Source organism: Sciurus carolinensis, chromosome 5 (assembly GCF_902686445.1).
Source record: "Sciurus carolinensis chromosome 5, mSciCar1.2, whole genome shotgun sequence".
Classification (NCBI taxonomy): Eukaryota; Metazoa; Chordata; class Mammalia; order Rodentia; family Sciuridae; genus Sciurus; species Sciurus carolinensis.
Genome location: NC_062217.1, coordinates 16,689,582 through 16,704,623, shown reverse-complemented (window position 1 = coordinate 16,704,623; position 15,042 = coordinate 16,689,582). Strand labels below are relative to the sequence as shown.

Sequence of the window (15,042 nt, the reverse complement as noted above, 5' to 3'; positions counted from 1 at the left end):
GGTGTAGTTGTTTTAGTGCTCAAGAAGTGAATGTACCTTACTTGATTCCTTGTAAACCAGACTTGGAAACTGTGGCAAGCTTGCCTTGTCCCCCTTGGACATGTCACGTTGCCCTAGGGCAGAAGAGCTGCTACTCATTTTCTTTACCCTGTTCAGTTAATGCACAGCAGAGCCTGCTTAGAAAAGCTTACCAAAATTTTTCTTTTTCTTTTCTGTGTCATAGGACAAAAGTTCTTCTTCGTTGCTGTTTTAAACTATTATTGTAACACTGATTTCTTTCAAATTAACCCTTCAAGTTATAAAAGAGTAGTTCACCTGTGTTTTTGGTCCTCATGATGATGTGACATTTTCCATGTACATGACTGGTATGTCGTCTTTTCTGCAAGACTGGTACGTCATCTTTTCTGCAAGTGTGTTTCAACATCTTCACATTCCTTTTTTGTCTCTTAGTCTGTGGATAAATTTATCTGGGGATATACATGAAAATCATTCCTTGTTTAGTGGCCATGCAATGCTGGTTGTTCCCTTGAATACAACTGGGGTGTAGAAAAAGGGTTGCCCTTGACTGACGGATTACAAATCTAGTGGCATTCAGGGACTCTGTGTGTGGGGGATGACAATCTATCATTTCAAATTGAGGCAAATTGAGACGTCTAGTTATTTGTTACAGAAGCGGGTGAAGTGATCTGCTGCTGCTGATTTTTATCTATGTCAATGGAAAACATAGTGCCTTCACAAAACTCTGCTCCTAGTGATGCTGAAATAAATCAAGGGCAATATTCACAGTTGATCATACATTTCTTTTAATAAAAATATTAAATGTTTAGTAGCTTTATGGGAGCTTTTTTGTTTGATAAGTAAAGCTATTCACATACTGAACCACATACTTCTGGTATTATCATATGAGTAGCTTTTAATATTTTGTGTTCTACAAAACTTAATTCCAGATCTACTTTCTCTTTGTTTTATTAAAGAAGTGCATGTGCCCCCACTTCTCTCTCTCTCTCTCTCTCTCTCTCTCTCTCTCTCTCTCTCTCTCTCTCTCTCTCTCTCTCTCTTTCCAGGTGTGTTTTAAATTGTTCCAATGTACTTAGGGGTGTCATGTCAATCAGTCTGACAGACCTTAATTTTTCTCAGATTTAGATCTGACATGGGTGATGAATTTTTTAGCAACAGTTGCATTAGGCTGCCATGAGAGAGAAGTTAAGATTTTTTTTTCTGGGAAAAATATCAGCCACACTTTACAAAAACAATTTAAACATGACCCTGTTGAGTCATATCTTGAAAAACTTATTCTTAACAATATTATCATCATGTCACATCGATTTTAAAAGACACCATCATATTTCCTGCCTTTTTTTTTTTTTTTCTGGTCCTAGGAATAGAACCCAGGACCTTATACATCTCCAGCCCCTCCATTGGCTTTTTACAAAAACACTTCCTCCTGGCATTTGTTGATGAATATCAGTTCTCAGGAGTACAGACTATCTAGGATCAGTTGTAGAATGTTACCTCTGAGTTTTATTTTCTCACATGAAACCAGTGGTACTTTGAAGGACTTTGAATTTCTTTTCAGTATATTCTACAGTGAGTCATTTTACATTATTACAAGAGTTTCTTAATCCAGAATGTTCTGTTTGAGGTTCTGTCTCTGATCCCACTTTCTCAGAGGTGTAGATTTGTCATTTGTATTTTGCATGTCTTTGTGGGATCTAAGTTATTATTATGAGGAAAAAAAAAAACTACTGCTTAATTAAAACCATGGAGGCAATGACTTTCCTTCCTACTTTCATTAAGTACAGCAACAATTTCAACTGCTCTGATATGTGTGAGCCAGCCAGTTCAGAGAGGCTGAATCTAATCACTGTGATAATTAGTCTCTGGTTGTTGCTTTCCTTATTATATTACAATGTCTTGATTCCATTTAACTTTTTGTTTTCTGGCAATCATGATCCCATTTTAAAATCTGAGTTTCTCATATGCTTACCATAAAACCACATTCTATTCATGGTCATATTCTTTCCTAGCTTTTAATTAATATTTTCGCTAAGATTTATTATAAGATTTATTTAGAAGTTAACACTGCTTACAATTGCAAATATTTATTGGATGGTGGGACTCTAAACCTGAATTCCTAGGAACTCTTCCTCAACTTCTCTAAAATCACCAATTTGCTTTACTGTCCTTTGACACTAACATTTTCAGCTGATGGACAAGGAATTGAAAAAGTATACAGTGCCACTTGTAGAAATTTTATTCTTCGGTAGAGAATTTTCTTATAACTGGATACATTTTTCCCCTCCTGTGAAGATAAAATTGAAATGTCATCAAGGGTATTTATAAAATAGAGGTTTATGTTCTTGGCACTGGTGCTTCTCCCAATGTCCCATGGGATTTTGTTTGTTTGTTTATTTATTTTTCTCCTTTCCCTGAGCAAATCCCCACCCGGGCTTCCATCAGTCACCCCTGCAAGCCCCTCCCCCTTTTGTCTGGAGGGCAACTACAGAGTTCCCTCAGAATTATCCAGGGGTATTCTCAATATGCTCTGAAGCCAAACCTATATTTTGTTTTGCTCCCCAGGGGTTAGAGTCCTGGATGAAAAGCCAGCCCATGCTGAATACCTTAGGTACCCAGAAGTCCAAAAGCAGATTAACAATTAAAATGCAGACCAAAGGGAAAGTCATCTTGGGCACCCACTCTTTAACATGGATTTTGTGTTCAGGGACCTGTCAAACTGGCACTTCTGTCTAAACACGTACGACTTTTATGCTCCTAATTGCTTTGTTAGGATCCTGGTGAAGGGAGGACTGCTGTTCTGCTAGAGATAGTTCCTCAGTCTTCAAGATGCTCACCCTATTTATCAGGGGTAGATTATAAGGTAGAGTCACACAAATATGAAGTGACAGAGTCAGGGTCCTGCCCCAGGTCCAGCACAGGAGGACCCTTGCTCTTAGCCACCTCTACCCCGTAATCTCCCCTGTGCTTTCTAGCCCTCAAAGGGGCTGACAGTTCATGGTCAGCCATCCATCCATCTATCTCCCCCGCCTGTCCTGTCCCAGTTATTGTGGGGAGGAAGTGGAAATGACCGTCAGAGAAAAGTGGAAGGACATGTTTTTAATCCTTAAAAAAGAAAATTGCTCACCTAAATATAGCCCGAGCCCCTAAGGAGCCTGTAGCCTGGAGAGAGAATGACTTGCCAATTTCCACCAAGAACGAGGAAGCCAAGAGCGTAACCTGATATGTACATCTGTCTTTTAAATAGTAGTGTTATAGGAAATCAACGTTTGGTTGAAATTCTAACTCAACTTTTATTTCAAGTGGACACTGGCGAAAAACTATTAATGTTTCTTTAACAAGGCATTAGTGATATTGGCGGGTAAAGAATCTGGCCACATTTGGGAAAAAGTAGAAAGAGTGTTCATTTGGAATCTGTGCCTAAATTACAGGGGAATGCAAAAAATGTTATTGAATCAATGAAGGCCCATTGTTTATTCTCCATATCTCACAAGACATAGTGTTTTCCATCTTGATTTAGATGCTAACGCTCTGTTCTCTAAGAATGTCTGTGGAATATGGATTATTTGCTCGAATGGGTGTTTTATTTTGGTTATTTTCTTTTCCTTTGGATTGATTTGAGTGGAAATTTATTCACATTGAGAGCTCTATATGAGGTTTTGTGTTTAGTATGTTCTTCTTCATCTTATTATTTTTCTTTTCTTCCTGGTTTTTATTTATGTATTTTAATGATATACATTTGTCCAGAGATTTTGGCAGCAAGTACATTTTTAAAAGCAAAATAAAAAAACAAACAGTAATTTCCATCTTCATGAAGAACTTATTCTGTTGTAGCACCTTCGAATACCCATTGCACTGAATGCGGAAATAATTTATATACAGAAGCATAATATTTTTATGCTGCAAATCTGCTTGTGTTTTCTTTTTAAATATCATTTCTCATCTGTATATTGTAGAGATGACAATAATGTAATGACTTCTTTAAAATATAGCCTAATTTTCTCAGAGAATGCACTTATATGAGGAGAAAAAAAAACCCTAAGTACTTTTCATATGGTTAGAATCCTCCAAATTTCCTGTCACATGGGTGATATTTTGTGTGCATGTGGGCACACTGTGTGTTCAGTTTGAAAACCTGTTTTTCAGAACCCCATAGGTAGAAGGGACTTGGCTAATTGTGTAGTAGATTAAAGTGACTAAGCACGACTAATTATGTTCTTGACATCTTAAGGGGTTTATATTTTGGGGGAGACATAAATATAAGACAAACACTAAAGAAGTCAGAATCGACTGCATGCTAAAGAAGAACTTCATTGGAAACAGAGGAGGTGGTAAGAATTCTGTTTAGAGAAATCACAGGTTTTTTGAAGAGCTGGCTGCCCCTAAAGAATGTGTCAATATTGTGATCATTTTTGAAGTGGTATGAGGAGACAGGCTCCAGGGATTTTGTATGCAGGTCCACAGAGTCCTTAGGACATGTTATTAACATAATTGATATCGATTTGCCTTCAATGTTATTAATATATTGATATTTATCATATACCTATTATGTAAATATTTTGCAAAGACTTTTTATTCCTTGTTTCTGTCTGCCATTGTTTTGTAACAAACCAACCACAATTTTACGGCATAAGTCAGAAGCACGGTTCTTCTTTAATACATCTTTGGTTTGGCTGTCCTAAGCTGTGCTCATCTTAATTTGACTCTAAATGACAGATTTGGTTTGGTTCACTCTAGAGGTCTCCCATTCTTCGGGGAGTAGCATTCTATCTTGGTCACATTCTTCTCTTGGTATAACTTGCAGACTCTCAAGCCAGACGGGTGCGGGCAGGATGCCCCTTAAGGTCTAGAGAATTGATGCTCTTTCTTCCCAGTTTTCACAGACCAAACCAAATCTTAGGGTCCTTCTCCATATTAGTGGGGAAGGAGATTATGCTACTTCACAGGGGTGGAGATGCAGGAGAGGGTGCATATTTCCACGTTCTAATATACTGTAGTTCTCATCTGATCTCCTATTGCTACTTACAAACAATGTTTTCCTCAATACCTTGACTTTTTTTTTTTTTTTTCTAAATGGGTTTCTCCAGGAATTCCAGAGCAATAAGTATTTTCTAAATAAAATGCAGTTAGGCACTCACAACTATTATACGGCTTCCTCTCTTATCCTAACACAGTGATTCATACAGACATAACCACACACACATACAGGAGTGCACACGTGCAAACACACACACACACACACACACACACACACACACACATCATACTTCCATGATGTCATTGTAAGATTTAATAGACATAGTGGTGCCATGTCTTGTGCTATTGGTTCCCTTCATCATTGTACAGAATAGCAGGCTAACTATATTTCGTGAGGTTCCAATGTTAATCATGGTAGGAAGCGATAAAGTGAATGCCCAAGCTTCTGGCGCAGTGACAGGCATTTTGTGTGAAAGAAAGTCTTCTTAAACCAGAATATGCTGAGGTGAGTTTTAGAAATTAGAGAAATAGTCTCACTGGCACTGGAAAGTAATATGCCAATTTTCCCAAAAGTTTGGCCTTCCAAAATGAAAATCAGCTAACCAGGGACTTGGCTTTTTGATGGAGCTAGTGGGTGAGTTTATAAATCACAGATGCCTTGTTTGCACAATGCTGAGGGAGATGATCCATCCTAACGGGCCCTTTGAATGCAGTGCATGAAGAACTCAGATCTCTGTACAAGTGGAATCTCTCCTCCTTTCTTCCTTCCTTCCTTCCTTCCTTCCATCCTTCCTTCCTTCCATCCTTCCTTCCATCCTTCCTTCCTTCCTTCCTTCCTTCCTTCCTTCCTTCCTTCCTCTCTCCCTCCCTCCCTTTTTTGTATTCCCCCCCTTAGACTTTAGCTCCTCTCTCAAACCTAAGGATGTGCACTGCTAATCAACTGCTCCATGGCTTCTGTGATACATTACCAATCTTTTTCTAATTCTCAGACCCCTACCACACACCTCAAAGTAACTTAAAATACGTTATGCTCCTGGTGTAGTTGAAATATTATCATCTTATTATCACCAATTCCCTTGCATGGTGGCTTTGCTGAGCAGCTGTTTCACAGACAAGCCAATTTCTTTTAAGTATTGCTCTATCAGACTCTGAAACCAGCCCTACCAGAAGGGTTCTTGGTCATGAATGTTAATGAGCAGACAAGTATCTGTGCTCTGACAGAGGCTCACTAATCCTTTGAGTAAGTATGGGTGAATTACAGGAGAAATTTTATTTAAGTTAAATTGATCTGCCACTGAAGAGAAAAAACTGATTTTCTTATTTTAATGAAAATCAAGAAAAATATTTAATGGGGGCATAAATTAGGACTCCCTGGAAACACTTTTGTCTTTCCACCTGAAAACACAGTCTCTCAGTGTTGACTGGTCCAACTACGTAGTGTATGTGACACTAGGGAACTCATTGTCTCCAGTTAGAGCTGCACAGCAGTGGAAAATAGAGAAGTCACTCCCTCTGACTGGATTTGGTATCACAGGATACTGATCTTCCTTAGCAATCAGGAATAGGAATAAAAATGGTTATTCTCTCTTCCACTGAGAAAATACAGAATTTCCTTTTTACAAACAAATAAAATGGTAAAGCCACACAAAAAAATCATTTTCGTACTTCTAAGACTCTAAGATTCAGAAGAAAATTCAAGTGACTCAAAACCAAGGCCTAATTAAGTCCTGGAGATGGGCAGGTGGGAACAGGATGGGAAGAAAGACAGTTATTGTTGAAACTGATTGATGAGTCCATAGGATGTATTGGATTATTTTTGTGATTGTATAGTTATTTGAAATATCCATAATAAAAGATTTTTTTTAAAAAAGAGTGGACATGCACATGATAGAAGATTTCAAGTTGTGAATTCATGGTAGATGCACAACTGCATCAACTAGTATCGCTCCTTTCTTTTCTTGTCTGTTCCATAATAAATTACACTGAGTATACCATTTCTAAATTGCGAAAGTGAATGCAACTAATCAGGTCAAAACTATTTAGCTTCTGCTTCCACTCAGTATGCTATTATTGTTTTCCTGGGTGTGGCATCTATAATTTATTCCTGTGAACTCGTTAAAATAACACGTAAGCTTTAGATTGCCCTATTGTGTGATTCAAAGTGTTAAACTCTTGTTTACAAGATATGTGGACACAAAGATAAACAAAATATTTGGTATGGTTTGGAACCTGAATGACTTCAAAGGTCCATGTGTAAAACACACACTTCCCAGGGTGGTACTATTGAGAAGTAGTGGAACCTTTACAAGGTGGGACCTAGTTGGAGATCTTTAAGTCACTGAAGGTGTATCTTGGATGGAAATTGCAAGACTCTAGCCCCTTCCTAGAAGTTCTCTATTTTTCTTCCTGGCTATGTGGTAAGCTTTTCACTCTGTGATATGTTCCCACCATGATATGCTACCTGTCAGGAGCCCAGAACTACAGGACTAATTGATCATGAACTGGAATTCCAAAATTGGGAGGCAAAATAAACCTTTTCTTTTTATAAGTCAATCAATTCAGGTATTTTGTTACATTGACAGAAAATCGACTAACATTATATTGAAACACAAATGTCAAGATTCAAAAGACCATGAAAGTGGGTTTTAAAACATTAATAACATTTTTGTGTCATTCAGTAGTTATTCAGTGATTTGGGATTGAATAATTAACTACAACAAGAGCTAATGGGATCGTCTAGCAATTTATGGAAGAAGGAGCTTTCCTAAATAATGGATTTCCTATGATTGCAAGTATTTCATTCAGACAAGAATTTTGAACCAAATATGGAGGAAGAGTCACTGACCAGCTAACAATAAACATTTTTAAAATGCTTCTTAAAGCCTCTGGAAAGTTAAAAAAAAAAAAAAAAATCACTCATTACAGTTTCAGAATGTGCCATTCTTTCAAAAAATTTGTTATATTCATTAAATAGACAAATATTATTCTTGGGATGATGGTATATAGGAGTTCATAGTCTTCACACTCTTTCCTCCCTACTACTAGATTAATTGAATACAAACAGCTTGAAAATGAAAAGCAAACTTTGAAGTAAGGTATCTGGAAACATGAGCTCCAAGGTTTGAAGCAATTTTACCTCTTATATATTTTGTATCTGAAAGTTCCTTTGAATATTTCTCTGTTAGAGACAATAATTCTGTGTTCATTATGGGCTTTAGTTCTCTCAGGATTCCTGTCTCCTCCTCTGTAGTGCTCAGTTGACACCTTATCATTTTCACTTATTTAGGATTCTTTTAATAGCGTTCCTTTAAAAAATATGATCCATTGCATATTCTCTGTTGGAGTCCAAGCTCATTAAGTATAGGGATTAGGTCTCCTATTTCTATTTTATTTTCCTATGCTTGACTTAATATGGAACATATTTAATATTGCTGCTGGGTTGTCTGAGTATGATACCAACGTATGCAGACCCAAGGGCACAGACTAGTTAGATAAGTTACTTCAGTTCCTATAATAAATACAACAGAAGAAAAGAGGAAGCCTTGAATCCTAGTTATCTATTGGTTCTTAGGTTCCAGACACCTGAAAGTCACAAATGACTTTGACAGTTCCATTGGATTTAATGGAACTCATTTTAACTTCCCAGTTCTCTAGAGGAAAGGAAGAAGAAGCAGGGTGGATGTGTTCTGTCACACCTGTGTGTGCATGTCTGCACACACACACACACACACACACACACACACGAATGTTGGGAGGTAAAGATAACATGATTCTCTCTCTTGGAGGATCAGTTTACATGCAGTTTCCCTGTTGCTGCAGTGGAGATTATTATTCTTCGGTCTGGCTGCTACTCAGAAAAAAAAATTTTTTTTTTCCAAATACCAGTGCAGGGATCTAACCCAAGGCCTGGTGCATACTATGCAAGTGCTCTGCCACTGAGCTACATCCCCAGCCAACAAGTTTTTGTTTTGCTTAAACATCCTGCATTTATGAAACCAGTGGTCTCCAGGTCACTCAGTTATCCCTGGTTTAAGTGGAGCTGAGATATTAGCTATGAGGACATAGCATGGTGGCAAAGAAATTTGACAGAGGTTTTCAAATATTTTTTCTAGCATGTTAAAATCCGTATAAGTTTGACCAAAAACAGGTTTCCATTTGTTGCCCAGCAAATGATGCTTTTTTTTTTCCTTTTTTACACCCAAAATTTATTTGATCTTTTGCAGATCCATACTGTGATTTGTTACGTGACATTTTTAAAAAATTGTACACTACAAAAATTTCTTTTATTATTTTATAGTTCATGGGTTCAAATATGTATTTATTTTTCACAATCCATAAAATAGTTTGTTTGATTTGTGGTTTACTATTTGTGCTAGGATGTTTTCTAAGGTCAAGTAACTAATCTTTCTTTTTTTCTCTCTCTCTCTCTTTTTTTTTTTTTTTCCTTCTTTTGGTACCTGGGATTTAATGCAGGGATGCTTTAACACTGAGCTTCATCCCCAGCACTTTTTTTTAAATGTTTTATTTTGAGACAGCATCTTGCTAAGTTGCTGAGAGCATAAGATTGCTTACATTGACCTCCAACTGTGGACCCTTCTTGCCTCAGCCTCTGGAGTCACTGGGATTGTAGGTATGCCCCATAGTGCTTGGAAGTAACTTTATTTTAAATGGCATTTTCTGATTTGGACATAATATGCTTGTGATAGAAAAGTAGAAAAAAATTAACTTTATCTAGTTAAAGGATTTTCAGCAATTTAAATTTTAAATTTATGTATAACTTGGAAGAAAACAACAGCAAAATCCTGATCTTTGAGAAAACTGAGATATAAAGTCTCTATTACTAATACTTGGTTCTTCATGAAAGTTTACCCAAATAACTTCTGATAAAAAAGTAAAAATGGGGGGCAATTTCTTTGTTAAATATAAATATGACATTAAAAGTGACTCTCATCTCTGAAGGAGAAGTGGGCCATGCTGTTATCTGGAGATAGCATTCCCCTACCCAGCACTGTGTAACATGTGATCTGTGATCGATACAACTTTGGATACTTACTGAAATTCAGTTTATAGTCTCTATGTGGAGTAAAAGTCGAAGCCTATGGCAACATAGTTCTGAAGCTTTGGGTGATATAATGTATCAAGATTTATATTAAAGATTAGGTCAAGGAAGTACATAACATGAATCCTCCCAGGAAGGTAGAGATTTAAGCAAAGAAAAGTATAGAATGTGAAAATTTTAAAATGTTCTCTTTGAGCAATACTACAAAGTTTTGCTAACTTTATCTGCTTGATCATTAGGTCAGTCAGACTTGTTCTCAATCTGCATTACCTGAAAAAGTTATCCTAAGTGTTTTAGTCTGCTTTTGTGTTGCTGTGAGTGATGTACCTGACTGGAATTATGTAGAGGAGGAAACATTTTGGCTCACAGTATAAGAGGTTCAGTGCATGGTTAGCTGACTCTATAGCTGTGAGCTTAAGTTGAAGTAGAGAATCATGTCAAAAGGACATGGTAGAAAGCATCTCAGGACATGGCATGGGAGAAGGGTGTGGTGGAGAAACAAGGTACCCCTCGTGGTACAGTCAGGAAAGAGAGCGAGTGAGTGAATACTCTGCTTACAGAAACAAAATATAAACCCCCAAGGCACATCCCCAGTGACCTGCTTCCTTTAGCTACACCCTGCCTGTCTACACTTACTGCCCAATTAATCCATATCATGGATTTATCCACTGATAAGGTTATACCTCTCATACTCTAACCATTTCACCTCTGAAAATTTTTGCATTGTCTCACCCTTGTGCTTTGGGGGACACCTCCTATCTAAACCATAATATTCTATCCCTGGCCGCCAAAAGCTCATACCTATCACACAATGCAAAATACATTTAGTCCAATTCCAAGGGTCTCCATACTCATAATAGTTTCACCATTGTCAAAATTCCAAGTCCAAAATATCTGAGACTCAAAACAAACTCTTTAACTGTGAGAGTAAAGATCAAAAGAGAGTCACATATATCCAATATATAGTGGTACAAAGTAAACATTTCCATTCCAAAAGAGAGAACTAGAGGCAGAGAAAGAAAGGATGGGACCAAAGCAAATAGGTTCTGTAGCTCCAAGTCCACCATCTGGGACACTGGCATTGTGATGTTTTCTCCAAAAGATTTATGTAGCTCTACCCTGAAGGCCTTGCTGCTTGCAGCCCGTGTGATTTCTCTCTTGGTTTGTTTCTGCTTGATTCCTGCAGCTTTGTTCAATAGACATCCCGTATTACTGGCACCTCTTAATCTCCAGAGTTTCCACTGCAGCCTTTGACTTCCTTCTCACATCTTCATGCATCAACCGCTCATGACCAGTCCCCAGGTACTCCATATGTCCTGCACATTGCCTGGCCTACTAAGTGTTCCTTTGAAATCTTGGCAGAAGCTTCCCTGACCCCTAACTTCAGCAGCTGCAATCCTTCAAAACCAGAACCATGCATTAAAAGTCAAGATCTGTCCCCATTTCAAACAGTAGCCAAGCTTCTTGGGAATGTGGTTGCAGCAGTTTCTGAGTATCTGGGCAGCTGAACGTAGTGAAACAATTTCTAGAATCTCCTGTGCATGCAGAGCACACTTGTGGATTCTCCTGAAACAAATTTTTACTTTTAATCCTTTGAGCCTGAGGTGGGTGTGGTCTTGCCAATTCCTGAGATGCCCCTAAGCCATTTTTCTTATTGTTTCTGGGTAAAGTACATAGCATCTCTTTAGTAGCTGTAATCTCTTTAATAACCAGAACTTCCTTATCCCCAATATTACACTCACTTTTCTGATCATACTGCATTTTTCCCCCCAAATCTTTCTGCCCTACTTTCTGCAGCTGATTATCACAGTAAACTTGGCTAAAAGCCACCAGCAGTGTTTGTGCTGAATACTGTGCTGCCTTGGACTTCTCTGCCAGATTGATTAGACCATCACCTTTAAATGGAGCCTCACAGAAAATTTTAGGAATTGGGGAAAATGTAGCCTGCTTCTGTTGTACGGATTGCAAAACCAGAGAAAGGCCTGGTATGCCGGCTCACCACCACAACCCAGATGGAGACCTGAACATTGCAATCATGGGAAGGACTCAGTCTACCTCTACCCCCTGAGATCTGAGGAGAAAAGCTTTATTCGGGAGAGATGGAGCACATGTCACATAGGAAGCTGCTTCTGTCTTTGCTGTGTATAATACTGTCCTTTATATGCTTGCAGTTAAGCTAGCCGTACATCTCAAAGGCCAAGCCTTGCATAAGCAGTTACCAACCTATTTGGCAGACTATATAGTGAATTTCCATTGCCCTAGTTCTACTAACCACAGAGGAACATCTGTTCACTTAACACAAAGAAGGGCCATTTTATAGACCACTGACAAACTGTCTTACAGCTCACAGATGAAAATCCTGTTCACAGAACACAGGACAGGAAAATGGGGCCCATGGACCCTGAGGATCCTGGCTAGTGCTTCCATCTTGTGACAGAATGCCATGTAGGCCTCCTTCCATGCTTCTTTTCTAGAACAAAACATGAATAGTCTCTAGTCCAGTTTTAACAGAGTTCTCCTCCTCTGAAAGTTTATGGACCCAGACTTTACTGTCCACAGTCCTATTGGCATTTTCATCTTTTGAGCTCCCACCAGACTTGCCCGTGAACTCTGCTAACAACATTCTACAGCTTTTCCAACTTGCTTCTCTAAGCTTCTCAAAATTCCTCCCCCAACAAACTAGTTTCAGAAGCTTCTGAACTACTTAGTCATGTTATTCAAAGAAATGACCCCACTTTCAGGCACCAGGTTTGTTTTTTTTTTTTTTGTCACCTTTTCATCACTGTGATCAAAAGACCTGAGGAGAACAACTTAAGAGAGGAAACATTAACTGTGGACTTATGGTTTTAGAGGATCAAGTCACAGCTGATGACATAGTTCTGGACCCAAGATGAGGAAGAACATCATGATGGAATGTCATTTGGAGAAAAATAGGACATGGCAGCCAGGAAGCAGCGAGAGTGAGCTCCACTCATCAAGGACAAACTATAAATCCCAGTTATCCACCTACTCCAGCCATACCCCAACTTCCCAGTTACCACTCAGTCAATCCATGTCAGTGGATTAATCCCCTGAGGATGAGGATGAGGTCGCAACTCTCACAATGCAGCCATTTTACCCTGGAACACCCCTGTATTGTCAAACACATGAGCTTTGGGGGGGTATCTCAATTCAAACCATGACACTAAGCTAGGTAACTTCTAATTATATTTCAGGCGTGTTCCAAGTCCTCATACAAAGAGAGGTTTAGCAATCAAGCAAAAGTCCCTACCATTTTCAATATTTAGCTTCTATTTAGGTTGTAGAACTCAGAATTATGTTCTGAAACTGAAGAAATTGGAGAGCCACTTTGAATTAATATGTTATATGATTTTAAAGTCCTAAACACATTCCCAACAAGTATTGGTGTGTGTTTGTGTGTGTGTGTGTGTGTGTGTGTGTGTGTGTGACTATATTTCAGTAGTTGAGATTATTTTTCCATTTGCTAGTTCTAAACAAAGAAACTCTGTTTTTTCCTACACAGATGTCAGGAGCCTAAAGTAGTCTCTACAGTCTTTTCTTTACTCATTTTCCGTAATTGGGGAAAGGTCCACTTTGTTTAGGACATTAGGTCAAGTTCCATTTTAGAAAATTAGCCCTGCAAATGGCCAAGGCTGGAGGTGGCAACCCTAGAGTTCAAGTATAGGATGCATATTTTATTGACAAAGTGGTGTTAGACATTTTTCAAGGTCTCTGGGCAAAATTGCTTTTCCTTTTTGAAATAGAGGTCTCACAGTACTGTCTGCTTTGGAAATACCATGTATATAAGGAGTCAAGCAAGAGTCTGGCAAAGAGTGAGCATTTACCATATGATGGCTCTTTGCTGCCCTTCAACCTGGTCACCAGCTCCCCTTCTTGACCACAGGAGCTGAGAGTCCCATAGAACCACAGGGACAGCACATAAAATATTAGAATGAAATGATTTCATGAAAAGAGGACCATGAACAGCTTTGTGAAAAGACAGAATGAAAATTGTCCTGAAAGTCAGGAAGGATTTGGAGATGTGGAAATTGCGTGGATGGTAAGGAGGTGCAGAATCCAGAGTGAAACAGAGATCATTCCATGTAGTGGAACAAAGAATGTTTAACTCAAGAGGAATGGGCCCATTATTAAGCCCCTGCAGTATGTGTAAATGTGGAAAAATTAGCCTATTCTCTGAAAATCAATGGGTGTTCTTGTTTATTTTCATTTAAATAATTGAATCTGCTCTTGAGTTTGAAGTTATGCAGACAAAAGTTAAAATCCATGTTGAACACCTTCTAACAAAGTTTACACCATGGGATTTGTTCTGTTTAATTGATGGCTGACAGCAGGCATGTGAATTAGAGAGCAAAAGGCTTTCAGTTGGTTCCTCTGTGCTTTAGTGTGTTTAGTGTAATGGTATTTTAAAATAATGAATAAGCTTCAGTGATCTATGACAGAGTATGATTTTGTATTATCCATGTATGTGAATTATGTATGTCAAGGAGTATTAAAATAGGTGACCCTAATTCAGATCATGTATGGCAGACTTTCTATAGTGATTCTTAGGATGATCGGATTAGGAGTAGACTTTTCCTCTGCAAGGGTACTCTTCGTGTTTCTCTCGTACATGTTCTAATTACAAAATTGTTAAGTGGTTTATCTGATTAAGAAAATGAACAGTAGGTTACATAAGGCCATCCCTCTCAGTTTACAAAATCAGTTGTCCTACTAAAATGGTGGTATCATGGTAGTGTCAGATACCAGTTGCAAAAGCAAGCATATTAAAATTGCTAAATTTCATGTTATACTTTTGAAAAAGGTATATTTCTATATCAAATATCTTGCATAAATGATCCCCGATGACATGATATAAAGCTACATAGGACAAGGGCCCTACCAGAAATATTCGGACCATCAACAGTGATGAACTCATGACTGATGATAATTGCCCAGTGTGTATAATGAGTTGAATTTTTTCAGTAACCATT

General features: G+C 38.2%; 1 protein-coding gene across 2 annotated transcripts in view; it reads left to right on the top strand.

Annotated features, from left to right (window-relative positions):
* Gpc6 (glypican 6) overlaps positions 1-15,042 on the top strand; it is a 1,078,957-nt gene that overhangs the window by 281,094 nt on the left and 782,821 nt on the right. The window lies entirely within an intron of this gene.